This window comes from Cupressus sempervirens, chromosome 2 (genome assembly GCF_028749045.1).
Source record: "Cupressus sempervirens isolate cs-2001-9-10 chromosome 2, ASM2874904v1, whole genome shotgun sequence".
Lineage (NCBI taxonomy): Eukaryota > Viridiplantae > Streptophyta > Pinopsida > Cupressales > Cupressaceae > Cupressus > Cupressus sempervirens.
This window is the reverse complement of record NC_143119.1, coordinates 165,369,102-165,387,460: the sequence shown is the minus strand read 5'-3', so window position 1 is coordinate 165,387,460 and position 18,359 is coordinate 165,369,102. Positions and strand designations below refer to the sequence as shown.

Below are 18,359 nucleotides of genomic sequence, written 5' to 3'. Positions count from 1 at the left end.
TTCAATTTTTCATGTATGCAATTAGATTAGAATACATATAAAGGATTAATTAATGAATTAAGATTAAGTTTTATTGGTTACTAATTCACCCCTCCCCTCTTAGTAACTTAGCTTGTCTTATATTTTCAACAATTAGTATTAGAGCTTTATGGTTCTTAGAGGAAAAGTTTAAAAACTTGAGAAAAGATCAGAGGCAATGGAGGTATTCAAACTTGATAAGACTATTGACAATGAAAAGCTAGATTTGGAATTGGCTATTGGGAAACTTAAGAAAACAAAGGAGCAACTCTCTTAATCCCTAAAAGGAGGAAAAGATCTTACAGTACAAACAAATGATCTAAACACTAAAAATAAAACCAATGAAAGGATGATGAAATCTCAACCAGACATGAATCAATTGAATGAGAAAAGCCAATATAGAGAGAACGACAAAGCAACAATTGGATACATAAAAGAAGGTGAATCGTCCAAGCAAGGAGCTCAAAAGAATCAAAGACCTACTTGCAATCACTATGGTAAGCTAGGTCATACATCAAATTTTTTTTGGAGTAATGGTAAAACTAAATTCATTGGAAAATGCTACAATTGCAATAAGCGTGGTCATAGAGCTAATGAATGCAAAGAGAAACCTAAATTTGAAGGCAAATGTCACAAATGCAAGAAGCATGGGCACAAATCCTCTAAATGAAAAACTAAAATATTAAACCTAATAGAGTAGATTGTTAAAGCTATATTTTGTTGGGACTATAACACCTGGTGCAGAGGTCGCCACTGTGGAAAATTTGGACACATTGGAATAAATTGTGTAAAAGATCACATGAGGACACTAGATCACACCACTAGAAGATTGTTTATTTGTACAAAAATTGGACACCTTGCCAAGAACTGTATGAACACTAGAATAATTGAAGATGACAAGAAATCCAAGGCTAATAACATTAGAAAATAAATGAGACAATAGTGGAGCATATGTCACTCAAGAACTGGGTGACTCAAGCATTTCTACTTGATTTCTCACAAGGAAAACTAGAACTAAGACTCTGAAGTAGACATCCTACATCAGTTCCATTCAGCTAAAAGGAAAGATCCATGGTATAATTCTTTATGGAAAGGGATCACCAAGTATCTAAGGAAATTCTAAACCTTATAGAGCTACGTCGAGTTGCAAGAGCATACTGAGCAAGGTCATGAGTTACTAAGTCATTATGTGGACACCGAGTCATGGATGAATCTGTTGAGCAATTAATTCAAGCTGAGTGGAAGATAGTCTATCATCAAGCAAGTGAATATACAAAGCATTTATGGTGATAGGAAAGTGGAATTTGTTAAAAATGGAAAAATCAAATTCATTTGTCACTGTGAATTTTCAAGAGCTTATGTAAAGACTAATTTTTGTGCATCTAAGCAATCCATGTGATTTATTGTTGAAGTTTTCCATGTTTTCAAAAACCTACTAAGTGATGGTATCCTTCAATAGAAAGACAAAGAAAGGGTCTGAGATGTTAGTTCGTGGAGTTGAATTGAAGGCACCAAATTTCAAGTTGAGTTTGGTTATTGTAGAAAGTGTTGATCCTACCAGAGTTCAATAATATATTCCATCTAAGGTACTTCTGGTTAACAATATCTGCTCACATTTTTGTTGTACAATTCAAGACATTGGAACCCTAGAAATGGATGAAACATTGGAAAACCTGTGTGTGAATGGTGTGTTAAAACTCGAGCATCAGCACCTAGAAACCAAGGGTTAAACCAACATTCCTCACATGTCTCAAGACTTTCAGATAAAATAGATAAGGTTTATCCTTAGTCGTATAGACAATAGGAAATTATAGTTGGAGCAACCTATTTTGATAACAAAGAAAATAATTCATTAGATCATAGGACTTCTAATGTTGGCAAAGGCAAAAACCACCAAAACCCTAAATTTTGTGGAACTAGAGAAGAAAACCCTTGATGAATGGGATAGAAGGGGTATGAAGATCAGTTGTGCTACTAATATGGAGCTAAAGTTTTGAATTCATGTAATTGCACACAAAATATATAGCTCCATCTATCTCAACAACATCTGATGTGAAGCAATGGATCTCACTTTCAAGGTGGTGAAGAACAACATGTCCTTCGACCTTGCCAAGTTGATGTTGAACCAATTCAACAAAAACATGGAAAGCATCAGTCATCAAAGAATAATCCATGCAAGTTTGGTTCACTTTTAACCTATTTGTTTTTCTTTTTGCAAAATTTTATCCCCTCAAAAGGTATAATTATATGGAGAAAAGATGTGTCTATTCTTTATCAAATCAATGAGTATATAGCAGAAATGGGAGAAAATTATGTTAGTATCATGGACAACTATTTTGATGCATTCAAGGAGAAGATGAATAAAAAATTTAGAATACATAAGAAACTTGTAGAAGATTACAAGGATGATATTTATTTTATGGTAGATTGTGACAAAGTGTATATACAAGAAGTTAGACCTAGAGTGGTATGCGTCAAGCCTCTAGGTTATGAGGTCAATATTGATGACACTAGAGATATTACTGAGGCATTGTTAAATGAAACTATGGATCCGAAGGCCACACATTTTGGAACATATGATGAAGCTAAGACCAAAATAGAACTAGAGATATAACTCCCTCAGGCGGTCAGCAAAGGGAAGAAAAGAATAGAAAAATTGAAACAAACTAGTTCTACTCTCCTATTAACAAAAGGTAAAGGAGATGACATAGAAGAAGATGAGGCAAAATTAGAAGAAGAAAGGTAAAGTTATTATAACCAAACCTACCAAGCCATCTACTACAGTATTTACATAAAGAACATCTAGAAAGAAACTAAAATTGGGAGAAGAAGCAGAGGATGTGATTTTCAAAAGGCCTCCATCCATCTTTCAAGAGAAAATGAAAGAAATTGATTTTGGAGTTGGCAATGACAAATTTTCGATCATTGACATATGAAACTAGAAATGTAGAGTAGAAGAAGTAAGTTGAAGACATGGTTATGTCTAAGCTAGGTAAATGGAAATACTCACTAGACCAACTTGCATAATAGATCCCCATTGAATTGATTGAGAAAATCAAGCCAAGATGAGAACATACCAAGAAAACTGCAAAAGATATATATGAGCGGACTCTGAGGCAAATCATGCTAAGTCTCAGTGACAAAGAAGTAAAAGAGTCCATCAAACAGAGTGAAGTCAAACTTACTTTGAAATTTAACACCTACTTGACACTAGTCAATGACATTGAACATGTGGTGAGGAATGCAACCAATACATGGAAAAATATCTATAATCTTCATAAGCAAAGTGATTTTGTTGTTAATGTCAGTGATAAAGAAGGTGATGTTGAAAATGACAAGGAAGATAAGGACAAAGATGATGAGGAAGAAACAAATTATGATAATATAGATGATGAGGAAAAAGAATAGGAAACCACTGAGGAGAATTTCCCTGAGATTTAGAGCATCGAGGAAACAAATCTAGAAAAGATTGCAATAGCAGTTATAGCCTCACTTCCTTACTCTCCGAGTGAAGTATTAAAGACAACAAGGTCAGAGAAATCTACTGCCAAGTTGGTTGTGAAAAATACTACTAATCCAAGCACTCAACCAATTTCTACACCTATTTAGCTCAGTACTTCATTGACTAAAGTGACCAACACTTAATCTAGCAAGCAGTTGGTGCTTCCTCCTTCATTAGTTGTGCTTACTCAGCAACAAGGTATTCCTTCAATCAATGCTATATCTACTTTTGTTGCTAGTCCTACTTCCACTATTTTTACTATTTCGAGCATAAAAATAATAAGTACAAAGGTAGTTGAGTGCAACCCTCAACTAAGTACAAAAGTTTCTAGCAAAGGCAAAGATAAGGAAGAAGACATTGATCTTGATGAGGATATAGCTATCCCAAATTGAAATATCTCTAATCTGAAACCTGATCAAATGCATATAGTAGGAGAGCTATTGTAGAAGAATGCTAAGCAATAGAGGCTTAGAGAGGAAAGAAACAAAGAGCATCAAGTGCTTGAAGATGCAAAGAAGATTCTTGCAGATTCACTCAGCACTAAGGTTGATACTTTTCAACCTATTTTGGCTCAATTAGTAGAAGTGGTCTAGAAATTCAATGAAGATTTGAATGGACAAGAGAAATTTTTACAAAGTGTAGAGAATAAATGTGAAAACAAAGTATTGGAGTTACTTGCACAAAATATTGCAATATATCAAGTAGACTTGTCTACTCTTCTAAGCTCATTGGAAACCTCTACCAACAATGTCACTTCTCTATTTAGTAAACTTTTTGATACATCCATCTTCACACAAGAAATCAAAGGTAAACTCTCCAAGATAGATGAATATTTGAAGGCAAGTGCACAACAGTTGTCACTTAACCCAAGCTATAGTTCTACTCATTACACAAAGATCAGATTTATGACTAATATACAAGTAGGATTACTAAGAGAAGAAGCTAGAATAAGGACCACACTTGTAAATATATAGGGCATGATTCTTCCAAAGATGGATGCATTGCAAAAATATATTGAACATGCTAAAACTCTCATCCATGATGACAACTTCTCCATAGATGATCACATGATGAAATTATCAATAGAAGTTTAGATTGCATTGGATGCAAGTAAGGTGTTGCAAGAAAATTGGGACAAGACAATCTCACTGATTTTAAAGGTACATTCTGATTTCTTGTCACATTTTAACATTACCATGTAGCATACACCTTTCGCATTTATGTCAAAAAGGGGAAGAAGATGTGATATAAAAGGGGAGAATATGAAAAATCAATAGAGGGGAGAAGATGAGAAGATGTAAATAATGTGTAAATTATATTAAATATATATGTATGAGAGAGCATCATAATATTATACATATACATCTACATATATTCAGATAAACATCTCTTTCAAAAGAAATTTTGGAAAATTTCAAAAGCAGCATATGTTATTGAGTTGAACACACAGAATGGAGACTAAAGATTGTTTTGAACTTTTTGAGAATTTAGTTTTGATTGATAAGTGTTTTTGTCACTAATGCCAAAGGGGGATATCTCTGACATAATAGTCAAGTTTTTTTATTAGTGACACACATACTTATTCAAATAAATAGTAGCTACTAAGCTTATTGTATATTTAACAATATTAACCAAGTAATTCAGGCTCTACTGACTTCTATAGTTGCTGCCAAGTTTAAGGAACAATATTCAGTGTGTGCCGAGAAATTTCTACCAAGTTGGTGATTATCAGTAGAAACCAAGCTTCATAGTGTTTATCGAGTTTCTCAGTGCAAATTGAGTTCTCCAAAGCTTACCAAGTTCATAGCTTCAGCAATTTGAATCTAGTGTTGATCGAGCTATACAGTGTCAACCAAGTGATTTACTTTATACTAAGCTCATAGTGATAGTTTTGATCGAGCTATGCAATGCCAACCAAGTGATTCAGTTTATATGTCAATTTTTGTAGTGTTCACTGAGTTACGAGTGTAGATCGAGTTCAAACTACTTGGAAGTGATCAATATGAACTAATCTTCTACATCTACCAAGTGCATGATGATGTCGAGTGTTGACAATAGTTGCTGAGTATCAAAACCTCACCGAGTTTGTCTTTTGAACCTGAGTACTTGCAGTTGGGCCAACTTTATGTATTTTGGTGAGACTTATATTGTAGCCGACTTTGTTGAATTGTAAATTGGATTGGTATATATGTAATCTATTGAATCACATCCAAAGATGTATTAGGGTGATCCCACAATAATGAGTTCCATTTTTTGACCAATTTTGACACTGAAATCAATATTTTTGAAACAAACCTCACATTCGAGTAACTATATCTCTAAAAATATGAATAATTTGAAGATAACGTAAACTAGTGATTTTTAGTACTCTTTTCCTACTTTGTAATCATAGTTTTAAATTTTGAAAAAAAATTCATTTAAGTCAATTTTTTCTCTTTCGAAGAAAAGTGGTACATATAAAAATTAAAATTTTTAAAGAGTGACACTCTGCTTGACAAGCATATCTTTTTTTTCTAGAAATGATAATAATGTAATTCTTTTGATGTTGGATTTGTAACATCAATATCTAAAGGATGCGTTTGGTTTGATTCAATTTGGTTGAATTTTGTATATTTTATGAATGTTTGAAGTGATATCAATCGTAATTCAAACATAGGTTCATTTTGACTAGGATAACTTGAACTCAATATATCATAAATCAAAATTTTCTTTTTTAATTGAAAGCTATCTCAGTAACCTATTTCATAGATATTTTTCAAAAACAATTTGACCTAAATTCACAATTTTTCTCGAAGTGTCGAAGTCAATTGATGTTCAATCATTAATAAACCTATAATGAGTTAAACTCATTTTTGAAATTCTTAATTAATATAATACCTATTAAAATTATAGTCATTGGAAAGCTTGCTCTGAGAGGCACAATTTGACATTTATTGATTTATAGTAGGAGATTATTTGATCCCAATTATGAGGGTCAAAAAACCATATTTTTCTCATTTTATAAAGAAAATAGCAAAGTTTTTAAAATAGCATATGTTCGCATGAACACAGTGTTCACACAAACATATTTTACATGTTTGCATGAACATATGTTTTAAAGAAATGGAAATTTTATGACGAAAATAGTAACTTTTGTATGTTCACACAAACATGTATAGTGCTTATGTTTGTGCAAATGTGCCTATTTATGTTTATTTATGTTTGCACGAACATAAATGTAGGGAATTTTTGCACAAACATTTCCTTAATTTTTGCACAAACAAATGAAAATTAGAAATTGGAAATTTCCATTCATTTTTTTATTTTGTTTGTTCCACAAAAGTGGAACCCAGTATTGTGGGATCACCCATCATCAAAGTATAAAAGTACAAAAGTGCGAAGTAAAAAGGCTACAATAGTATAAGGAGCATCAAAGATTTATCTATCACAATAAGGTGATCATTACACTCAAAGGAATCTCATTTAGCAAACCAATTTGTAGATTAGAGATCAACCACTGGTTCATCCTAACAAGTGAAACATTTAAATCCTTTCACAAGGTAGACTTAACAGTCTTTTGTAAATCTCTTTATCGAGTGCATACTTCACTATATGTTAGTAAATCCTTTTGCAAGGTGGACCTAGCAGTTCTTATTGCTCCTAACATGGCAGATCATTAGAAGTGATCATTTTAAGCCTTAACAGGCTAATTGTATACCACAGTACTAAATCTTATGGGTATCATCCCCATCCCAATTTTACTTTCTATTTGGAAGGTTTCTAAGACACCATATTGTGTGTCAAAGTGTTATGAATGTTTTAATACTTTTAATTTTGCATGCATGCAATTAGATAAGAATACATATGAAGGATTAATTGGTGAATTAAGATTAATTTTTATTGGTTATTGATTCACACCTCCCATTTTAGTAACTCAGTTATCTTATATTTCCAACAACATTATCATGTAATATTGTAATCTGACATTTCTTGACATGATAGTCTCTTATCAAATAACCCTTTTTATAGTAATAAAAACAAGCATTGGGTTTATTTAAGTATATTAGAGGTTTAAAAAAAATAAAATTAGGTCCTTATATGTTTTATATTTTCACATGTGTACTTGTTTAAATTCATTCCTTCACATGCTCTTGGATGAACCCTTAAGGTCAAGAATTCTTCCTCACTAATTTTGCACTAGATGACTATGATATTGAGCTAAGAAACTATTTCTCACAAGACAGCCCTAAATGATAGTTTTACTCAGATAGGGTAACATGACTTAAATGGGCCTCTAGGATAGAATTATATGGTTTAAGCTTGTAGATCAAAAACCTAACGACATAAGATCCAAGTGCCATATTGTATTACAACTTGTGCATGGTCACCTATTTTAAAATTTACAAAACAAATAATCTTTATCTAAAAACCTTATTTAACCCCAAATCTTCCAACCCTTATTATGCTAGTTAAGTTTACTTTATTTACAAAAGTCAAATTACAAGGGTATGTCCCTTAAGAAAAATAAAATTATAATTTTGTATTAGCATTCAACAATGCAGTCCATTACATTACTAGGGATTTTTAATTGTAAAGTTTTACCTCATATAATATTTTTATTCTAATCTTTTGTTTTGTACTTCTGTCATTCTACCTGCTTCTATTTCCTTTTCCATTATTGTAGTTTATTCTTCTCCAACACCCTAATTTTCTTCCTTGATGCTTTTGACCAAGTTTACTAAAAAGTTCCCCTAATTCCTAGTTGTTGGCTTAAGCCTCATCCATTCCTAGTGTCTTACTCCTCTTTTCTATTCAAAATTTGGAACCCTAGCATATGGCTCCAAATTACGAGTAGTGGGGGCACCTAAAGGTGAACTCATATGAGCCCCCTCCACCATTGTCAATTATGTGGAGCGAACAATTAGCACAACCAGACTTGCAAAAAGTCCTCATTAATTTACTTTAAAAACTCAAACATGATATAATTAAAATTTTGACTAAAATATAAAAGGTGGAAAAAGTTCTATAATACAAGATCTTTTAAATTTAATAATTTTTCATAAATTGTAACAATTTTTTTTATCAATTTAAATTTTAAATAATACATTTAGCTAACTATATATATTAAAAAAAATTGACATACTTATTAATATATAAAGTCAATTATTAACTAAATCTAAATTAATTTATACATTATTCACATAATATCATTAATCTATTCTACACTACATTCATGAAAAGTTTATTTGTCTTTGCACAATCATTAATTTTGGCAATCAACATCTTGGGAGGCTAGAGATGTGTAAATTGGTGTATTGAAATAATTAAAATTCAATTTGGCAAAATTGTGTAGTGAGATGTGTCTCTAGAGCCTCGAAAATTTCTTAGAATTTGATGAAGCCGAGCTTCATAGGGTAATGATTCGCTGTAGAATCCTAGCACTCTAAGAATAATGTTTGTACCTTAATTTTGGAAATCATAATCTTGTGAGGCTAGAATGTGTAAATTGGTGTATTGAAATAAGTTAAATTTAATTTGGCAAAATTGTGTAGTGAGATGTGTCTCTAGAGCCACGGAAATTTCTTAGAATTTGGTGAAGCCTGAGTTTAATAGGGTAATGATTCACTGTAGAATTCTAGCACTCTAAGAATAAAGTTTGTACCTTAATTTTGGCAATCATAATCTTGGGAGGCTAGAGATGTGTAAATTGGTGTATTAAAATATGTTAAATTTAATTTGGCAAAATTGTGTAGTGAAATGTGTCTCTAGAGCCACTGAAATTTCTAAGAATTTGATGAACCCTGAGTTTAATAGGATAATGATTCGCTATAGAATCCTAGCACTCTAAAAAGAATATTTGTACCTTTATTTTACATGGTAGGAAAAATCTCCAGACCACTATTGAAATGACGATAAAATAAACACCTAGGCAATACCCACATTTCATATTATGGATTCCTTGCAATTTCTCTCTTCGTAGGGCTATTTTCGTAGAAATATACAAACATTTGGGAAGCCAGAATTGAGAACTTTGTGCTCTCGAAAGGCTACACCCGAAACTTCCTTGATGAACTGTTTCACAGAATTCAGATATTTTCTATAGTCATGGGCGACTGTGACGCTTAAAAGAAAAGCGCGTGGAATTTTATCACCGACAGATGAGAATAAGGAAGAAAGAGACAACCGAAGTCGTTCGGAAATGCTGGTGTTAAATTTGTCCTGGTTAATTGAGTAGGGGCAACGGAAAAGAAGAGTCAATTGGGCGTATTGACTCAGTTGTGGTCTTCCTTCCGCCGGGTCTTTCGCTTCCCCTTCTCTACCATACCTTTCCCTTCTATTAATCTACCCTTCATCTTCATTTCCTCTTAGACTCGTAAAAACCAAAGATGAAAATGGAAGGCCTGTTACCTCTTCATCTTTGTCTACCTACTCTACACCCCCTGCGCTTCCTCTTTCTGATTTTCGCAATATCAATGTTATCCCTCTCTTCTTCATCTCAAGCTTGTTCACAATTTAAATGCGGGCCATGAAGATCTCAGCATCAATACCAAATGTAGGATTCAAACAACAGCAGCAACACAATAAAAAAAAGATGATAATATTCAAAACAAGGAAGGCTCTGTTTTACTGCAGAGAAAAAAATTGATATATTATTCCAGCTACAAATTGCTATTCAGCCAATACATTTATTCAAATAAAAATTGTTAAAACTAATCCCTAACACATAGATCAAAATATAGATCAGGAGTTCTGACAGTAGTTTTAGCATTATTCCATGCCTATGATTAAGGATGGGAGAAGAAGTAACTAAGACTAGACAAAAATGCATCCAAAAATATCATCTAATGCATGCCATATGTACAACATGCTTCTTGTTTAAACTACTCCTAAACTGAAGTATTTTAAAAATTATTTATAGAATGGTGGAAATGGAGCAGTGGAGCTGGAGTTTGAAGTGAAGATCTCAGCATCAATCTTCATACTCCCCCTTGATGCTGAGAGGACTCACAATCTAATCTCTGAGTACCAAAAACTGATATTTTGTAACTGTCTTTGTGTAGATGTCTGCAATTTGCTCCTTTGTGCTGATGTACTTCAACTCAACCACTTTATTTTATACCAAATCTCTAATAAAATGTTGTTTAAGATCAAAGTGTTTGGTCCTGCTGTGATGAACCGAATTCTTGGCCAATTTAATGGCACTTATGTTGTCACAAAAAATCACAGTAAGCTGAACCTGTATCTCTCCAATTTTTTCAAGAAGCTTTCTAAGCCATAAAGCTTGTGTGCCAGCTGAAGTGACCGCAACATATTTCGCTTCTGTAGAAGAGAGAGCAACCATACTTTGCTTCTTTGAACTCCATGTAATTAAACCAGAACCCAAAGAAAAACAATTACCAGATGTAGATTTTCGGTCATCCAAACAACCTCCCCAATCTGAATCACTAAATTCTCTTGGCTGCCTTTATATGTTCCTCTGATGGATTTTTCATATACCTTGAAACCAATGAAACTGAATAAGCAATATCAGGTCTTGTGTGAGTTAAAAACATCAAACTCCCCACAATGCTTCTGTATAATGTCTCATCAACAATTTTAGCACCATCATCTCTACATAATGTAACTCCATGAGCAATTGGAGTGGAAAGAGGTTTACAATCAGCCATATCAAATTTTTTCAACATATCTTTTGCATACTTTTTTTGACAAATAAAAATTTCATCTTTACCTTGATAAACCTCCATGCCAAGAAAGTACTTCATGAGACCTAAATCTTTCATCTCAAACTCATTCATCATAGCAGCTTTAAATTCATCTTTCATCTTTGAACTACTACCCATATATAACAAATCATCAACATACAAACTCACAATGAGAATATCATTACCTTCTTGTTTGTAGTAAAGGGTAGGTTCACTCTTACTTCTTTGAAAGCCATTCTGCTGAAAATATCCATCAATTCTTGCATACCATGCACGTGGTGCTTTCTTGAGGCCATACAAAGCCTTCTTCAACTCGTAGACATAATCTTCTTTGCCTTGAATCTCAAAACCTTGTGGTTGTCCCACATATACCTCTTCTTCTAAGTACCCATTCAAGAAAGTACTTTAAACATCCATGTGATGAATACTCCATTTCTTTTGAGCTGCAAGAGAGATTAGCATCCTAATAGTTTCTTGTCTTGCTACTGGTGCAAAAGTTTCTTCATAATCAATGCCATACCTTTGAGTGAAACCTTTAGCAACCAATCTTGCCTTGTGTCTTTCAACACTCCCATCATTATTATACTTGGTCTTATAGACCCATTTTGTGTCAATCTTCTTCTTCTTATGTGGAAGATCTACAAGCTCTCATGTTTCATTCCTATCAATGGAATCCATCTCTTCATTCATTGCTTGCATCCAAACATCATTAGCACATGCATCATCAAAACATGATGGCTCAAAATCAGCTTTAGCAAGTAATGCAAAATTTACTGTCTCACCTATTGGATCTTCTTCATGTGCTTGATTTTGACACCTCTCATAAATATCACTCAATCTTCTTACCTTCCTTGGAGGACTAGAGGATGGACTTGCTCTTAGTATTGGTGAGGGGTTTTTTGGTGGGCTTGGTGATCTTGAAATAGAACCATTAGCTGGCTGCTCATTATCATTATCAGCAATATCATCATTATCCAAAACTGATTTTGACTTTCCAACATGTTGTTTTTGATGACCATAAACTCCCCCTTCAGGCCAGAGTATCCTCCTTTTCCATATCCTTTCGGACAGTTTAACAGCGGCTGCGGTGATCCCACGCTTCAGCTGGAGTGTGAAGAAGTATGGGGTGTACATAAGGTTCTAATCAATATTGATGGCTATCAATACTACATACTGCCACTCTCCGAGAACTGGGAAGAGGGTCACATAATGACAATAACTGACAAGAATATAGGATGGAAGACATGCAATCCATCATTGTTCAGCAACCAGACATTTAAAATCTTGCCTCGCACTAGATTTAGTAATTGCGATGGCTACCGGAATTTAACTGTATGAGAACAATGCTCTGATACAATTACGAGCTCTAATCTGGGGTATCTATTACCATGTAATGAGAGTTGGTACTTGAGCTCCAAGAATGATCCAAGTTTGGAAAATATGTGTAAATCGTCGGTTACATTACAATTCCCTACTCAGGACGTTGATATTCGAGAGGGATTCCGGGTGAAATGGAAGCCCGACGAAGCCTGCACGGATTGCATGTCTCAGGGCGGCGTTTGTGCGTATGAAATTTCCGATTGGGCGCAGATTTATTGCAAGCGGCCTAAAGGTGAGCATGTCTGCTATTCTTAATAGCATCAAGTTCGTTTTATTTTTAATAAATTTATGAATTCTAAATGAAGTGTGGAAGCTACATGATTCTAAATTTACTAAAATTTATTCCTACTGTTTAAGTTCTGTTTAAATAAATTCCTAGAAATTATTTTGTAAAGCTTGGTCACAAGACTTGTATATGTGGCATTGCAGGAATGTCCCAAACTCTGAAAATTGGTCTAGGTGAGCATCCCTGTCGCATAAAATCTCTACCATTTCTTATCTTATCCTTTACAATTACATTTCATATTTCAAATAAATTTATCCCATCTGTGCATCCGACTGTAGCCATTGGAGGCGCTATGCTCGCGGGAGCAGTGCTAGTAGTATTCATTTACTATATGACGAGGATAAAAGTATCTTCCACCCTGGGAGTCGCCAGCGATTTCAGCAATTATGAAGGAACCGACATAGAAAAAGGGCAGAAAGGGTACATGCTAGGTCCTGTACGCGTATTTACTTACCAAGAACTTCAGCAGGCCACAAATTTCTTCGACGAGAAGAACGAGCTCGGCGATGGAGGGTTTGGCGCAGTGTATCTGGGTAAACTTGAAGATGGACGAACTGTAGCAGTGAAGAGGCTCTACCAGGAAGATTCCAGAAGATTCGACCAATTTATCAACGAGGTAGAAATCCTATCCTCTCTTTACCATCCGAACCTTGTTCGTCTTTACGGCTGTACAAGTCTGGAGAGTCCGATGCTGCTGCTTGTTTACGAATATGTGCCAAACGGAACCCTTGCCGATCATCTCCATGGGAATCGAAGAAGCCTGAGAGGTTTGCCCTCGGGAACTCGTTTAAAAATTGCCCTTCAAACAGCCCAGGCCTTGGCGTACCTCCACAACATAGAACCGCCCATATTTCACAGAGATGTGAAATCCAACAACATTCTTCTGGACGAGCACTTGGAGGTAAAAGTTGCAGACTTTGGGCTCTCCAGACTGGTGCCTGTGAATGTCTCACACGTCACAACTGCTCCGCAAGGCACGCCAGGGTATGTGGACCCAGAGTACCATCAATGCTTCCAGCTCACTGACAAGTCCGATGTGTACAGCTTTGGGGTTGTTTTGTGGAGCTCATCTCCGCCAAAGTGGCCGTGGATATTATGAGAAATATTCACGAGATCAATCTTGCTAATATGGCCCTAGACAAGATGAGAAGAGGTGTTTTGGATGAATTGGTGGATCCTGATCTGAAGATTGAGAGCAACGAGGAGGTGAAGGCCATGGTCGTTGCAGTTGCCGAATTGGCGTTTGAATGCCTTGCAAGGGAAAGGGATTTCCGACCGTCCATGAAACAAGTTGTTGCCCGTCTCGAGCAAATCATGGAAATGCAGCAGAAAACCACAAAATCTTCAAAGTTCATAAGCTTCTCGCTCGCAGCCTCTACTCCACTTTCAGCACCAATCATGGGTTCGGAAACGAGTGAACAGCATTGGATTCCTTTGTCTCTATAGTTTGTATGTATTCAGTTGTATGTATGGTATAATGGGCCCACAACTGTTTCAGTATATTGTATAGTAGAGTTCTTCTTATTAGTAATTAAATTGTATAGTAGAGTTCTTATTAGTAATTAAATTAAGTATTAAACTTCTTTGAATTATTATTTTACAGATTTCTAAATTGAGCTGTAGGAGTATTTCGACCAACAAATACATAGAAAAGACTTTGATTTCTATATATTAGAGATTTTAGCGACCCGCATGAGAAGAGTATGATTTCCAATATAAGACTAAAGCCGCGTTAAGGTTACCAGGTTAAAATAATAATAAACTTCATTTTCGATTTCAGCAAATGTCTAGTAATAGAATAGATATTAAAAGGGAAAATAGAATTTGGTCTCTTGACCACACATTCCCAAACTGAAAGCCAACAAAAGGAGTCGTACGATGTAATGGGCACCTCTGAATGTCCTAAAAACTAAATCAAATTGCTGAAAGGAATTATGTCAAACAGTTTGCATTCAACCTCTTATTTTTCCATTTAATGTTTTAAACTCCTTATAACCCCAGAAATCAAACGTTTATTTGTTTGTTGTGTTTGTGCATGGAATTGGTATCATACAACATAAACAAGAAAGAAACTACAATAATATGCAAAGTGGAAATGAACTACAGTCAAATAAATGTTATTTTCAGAATTCATAAAATCAAATACATGACAGATTTATCAACTCACTAATTACTTCAGCATTATTGACATAATACTCCAGCACATGCTTTCGAACTTGCTGCTACAGTACTTTGTCCTTCAATCAGTCCACTACTTTTGTAATATCATTCTCTTAAAGCGGCATAAGCGTCGGACAAGTAGTGAAGAAGATATGAGCAAAATACCAAATCTGCCTGTAGCTAAAAATGCAACTAAACTGCTTGATAATGAAGCCGATAACAAAGAATTCCAAAGGCCAAACCCCAAGGGAATGACGTCTAGAATGTTATAAGAGAGGATAAATGTCCTCAAATGCCAAGAACGGAGCTGCAACTCACACACCAATTTCTTCTCATATTCAACCTCTCTAATGAAGCCACAAATGCTTCCTTTTATTCTATTCCCAAGGGTCCGCTCAACTCATATGGGCAATGTGGGATAAAAGAAGTGTAATATATAAAACATATATTAAAATACCCCTTATGTCTCCCTTGGGTACACATCACCATAAAATAAATATTAAAGTAACACTTTAATATTTTACAATTAAATTAGACGTTACTTTAATAAAACTTCAGGCATTAAAATGTATTAGCAATCGGACTCCAAATAATGCGAGTGATAGCTCATCGAAAAACTCTCGCCGAGGAGTATTGAATCCAATCACCAAAATTGACCTGCACTGTGTTCTGCCGACATACTAAAAATAGTAAGTATGCCTGAAACTAAGTAAATCAACTTTGTTTTGGCCCAAACTGGAAATGACTAGGCCAAAACACTCTAGGATCCCATTAAACCCTTTGTTAGCCCTCGGGACCATGTAGAACAAGGCTACCGCACACACACTTAGTCAATTGCTAAAATGGGGACATTACAGTCCGCCCCCCTTGAAATTGCTTGTCCTCAAGCAATCTCAGTCTAGCCTGCCGAATAACCTGCTCACTCTCCCATGTAAAATCTTCCTTCGGCAGGTTTTTCCATCTGACCAAATACTCCTTCACTATCCTGTTTCTAAGCTTCCTCTCTTTGGTGTCCAGAATAGCCTCGGGTACTAACACAAGCTTCCCCTCCTCATCCAAAGAGGGTAAATCTGCAAAAGACACTACACTTTGACCAATGGCTTTCTTAAGCCTAGACACATGAAACACATTGTGCACTTGATTGCCCTCTGGAAGGTTAAGCTCATAGGCGACTTTGCCCACTTTGCGAATCACCCTGTAGGGACCATAAAATCTAGGTTTCAACTTTTTAGCTCCGCTCTTCTTGAGCGATGACTGTCTATATGATTGTAGCCTCAAGTAAACCATATCCCCTACCTCGAAGCTACACTCTATTCGGTGCTGATCAACATACAATTTTTGTTGATTCTGGGCCTGTTGTATATTCTCTTTGAGCACTTTACGGATGTCCTAACTATCCTACAATAAGTTTTTGGCTTTGGGCACTCTAATGTCCCCCAAAACTAAATCCATGAAGCTAGGTGCTTCATAACCATAGAGTGTCATGAAAGGAGTCATCTTGATGGACATATGATAAGTGGTGTTATAACAATACTCTCCCATATACAACCATCTGATCCAAACCTTTTGTTGTGTAGTTACATAGTTCCTCAAATATCCTTCCGCCCATTTATTCACAATCTCTGTTTGCCCATCTGTTTGCAAATGATAACTAGTGCTAGGTGTAAGATCTGTACCACACAACCTAAACAACTCTTGCCAAAAAACACTCATAAACTTACTATCCCGGTCGCTGACAATGAATCTGGACAGCCCATGTAACCTGAATATCTCTCTAAAGAAAAATCTGCCACCTGTGCTGCTATGTAAGTGGACGAAATAGCAAAGAAGTGAGCAAACTTCATCAAGCGATCCACCACCACATAGATGCAATCCCTTCCCTGCACTCGTGGTAAACTAGTGATGAAGTCCATTGAAATACTTTCTCATTTCCTATCAAGAATGGGCAAGGGCTGTAATAAACCCGTAGGAAATGTGTGCTCTTCCTTATTCTGTTGACAAACCACACACTCCTTGACATACCTCTAAACGTCATCTTGAGCCCTTTCCATGAAAACGGCTCTCAGATCTGCCTGTAGGTCTTGAAGACCCCCGGATGTCCAGCTGTGGGTGCATCATGAAATGCCTTCAGTATCGTCTCTCTCAAATGTGATGACAGAATCAAATGAACCTTGTCCTGAACTCTGATCAATCCATCTATCGCCTCATAGCGATCATCCTGTATGGTACTTGAAATCAATCCAGAAGCCCAAGCATCTCCCACATACTCTGCTATAATCCGATCTCTCCAATCTCCTGAAATCTCTGCCAGAGCACATAAGTGAGGTCTCCGAGATAAGGCATCAGCCACCACATTTTTCTTACCTTTGACAAACTTTATGTCAAAGTCATAAGCATGCAATTTAGTCACCCATTTTTGTTTCCGGTCATTAAGATCACGCTGGCTCATGAAGTATTTAATACTGTTGTGATAAGTCTTGATCACAAAACGTCCACCTACCAAATATGATCAAAATTTGGCCAATGCATGCATTATGGCCAACATCTCCCGGTCATAGACAGAATAACTTTTCTCAACTCCCCGGAGCTTCCTACTCTCGAATGCAATGGGATGCTTCTCCTGCATCAATAATGCTCCAATCCCATCACCTGATGCATCACAATGAAGCTCAAAAGGCTTCGTGAAATCTGGTAGAGCTAGAACTGGACATGAAGACATTACCTGCTTGAAATGCTCAAAACACCTCTGTGCTGCCCCTGTCCACACGAAGGCTCCTTTCCTGGTAAGATCTGTCAAGGGTGTAGCAATCTGTGAAAATCCTTTAACAAACCTCCTATAAAAATCACATAAACCAAAGAATCCCTTAAGCTGTGTAAGGTTTGTGGTAGTAGGCCACTGTACAATAGCTCTAATCTTTTTGAGATCAACCCGAACGTCATCTACACTAATGATATGCCCAAGGTAAAGGAGCTCAATCATGCCAAACTCACATTTAGATTCCTTGGCATACAATGACTCTCTCTCTAGAATAGATAACACCTCCTCCAGATGATGTAAGAGCTACTCCCAGGTCTTACTGAAGACCAAGATGTCATCAAAGAAGATCAAGACAAATCTCCTCAGCTGCTTCCTGAATACCTGGTTCATACAACTCTGAAATGTAGCAGGTGCATTGGTTAGACCAAATGGCATAACCATGAACTCAAAGTGGCCATAGTGACATCGGAAGGCTGTTTTCTCAATGTCCTTTGCTCTCATCCTGATCTGATGGCATCTGGATCGCAAATCAATTTTGGTGAAGAAGCATGCCCCATGCAACTCATCAATTAG

General features: G+C 35.7%; 1 pseudogene across 1 annotated transcript; it reads left to right on the top strand.

Moving 5' to 3' along the window:
• Positions 1–12,213: 12,213 nt before the first annotated feature.
• LOC149571568 (LEAF RUST 10 DISEASE-RESISTANCE LOCUS RECEPTOR-LIKE PROTEIN KINASE-like 1.2) lies at positions 12,214–14,314 on the top strand (annotated as a pseudogene). The gene is made up of 3 exons (XR_016360251.1): positions 12,214–12,814; positions 13,012–13,041; positions 13,147–14,314. The product of XR_016360251.1 is annotated as an LEAF RUST 10 DISEASE-RESISTANCE LOCUS RECEPTOR-LIKE PROTEIN KINASE-like 1.2 (transcript).
• Positions 14,315–18,359: the final 4,045 nt, after the last annotated feature.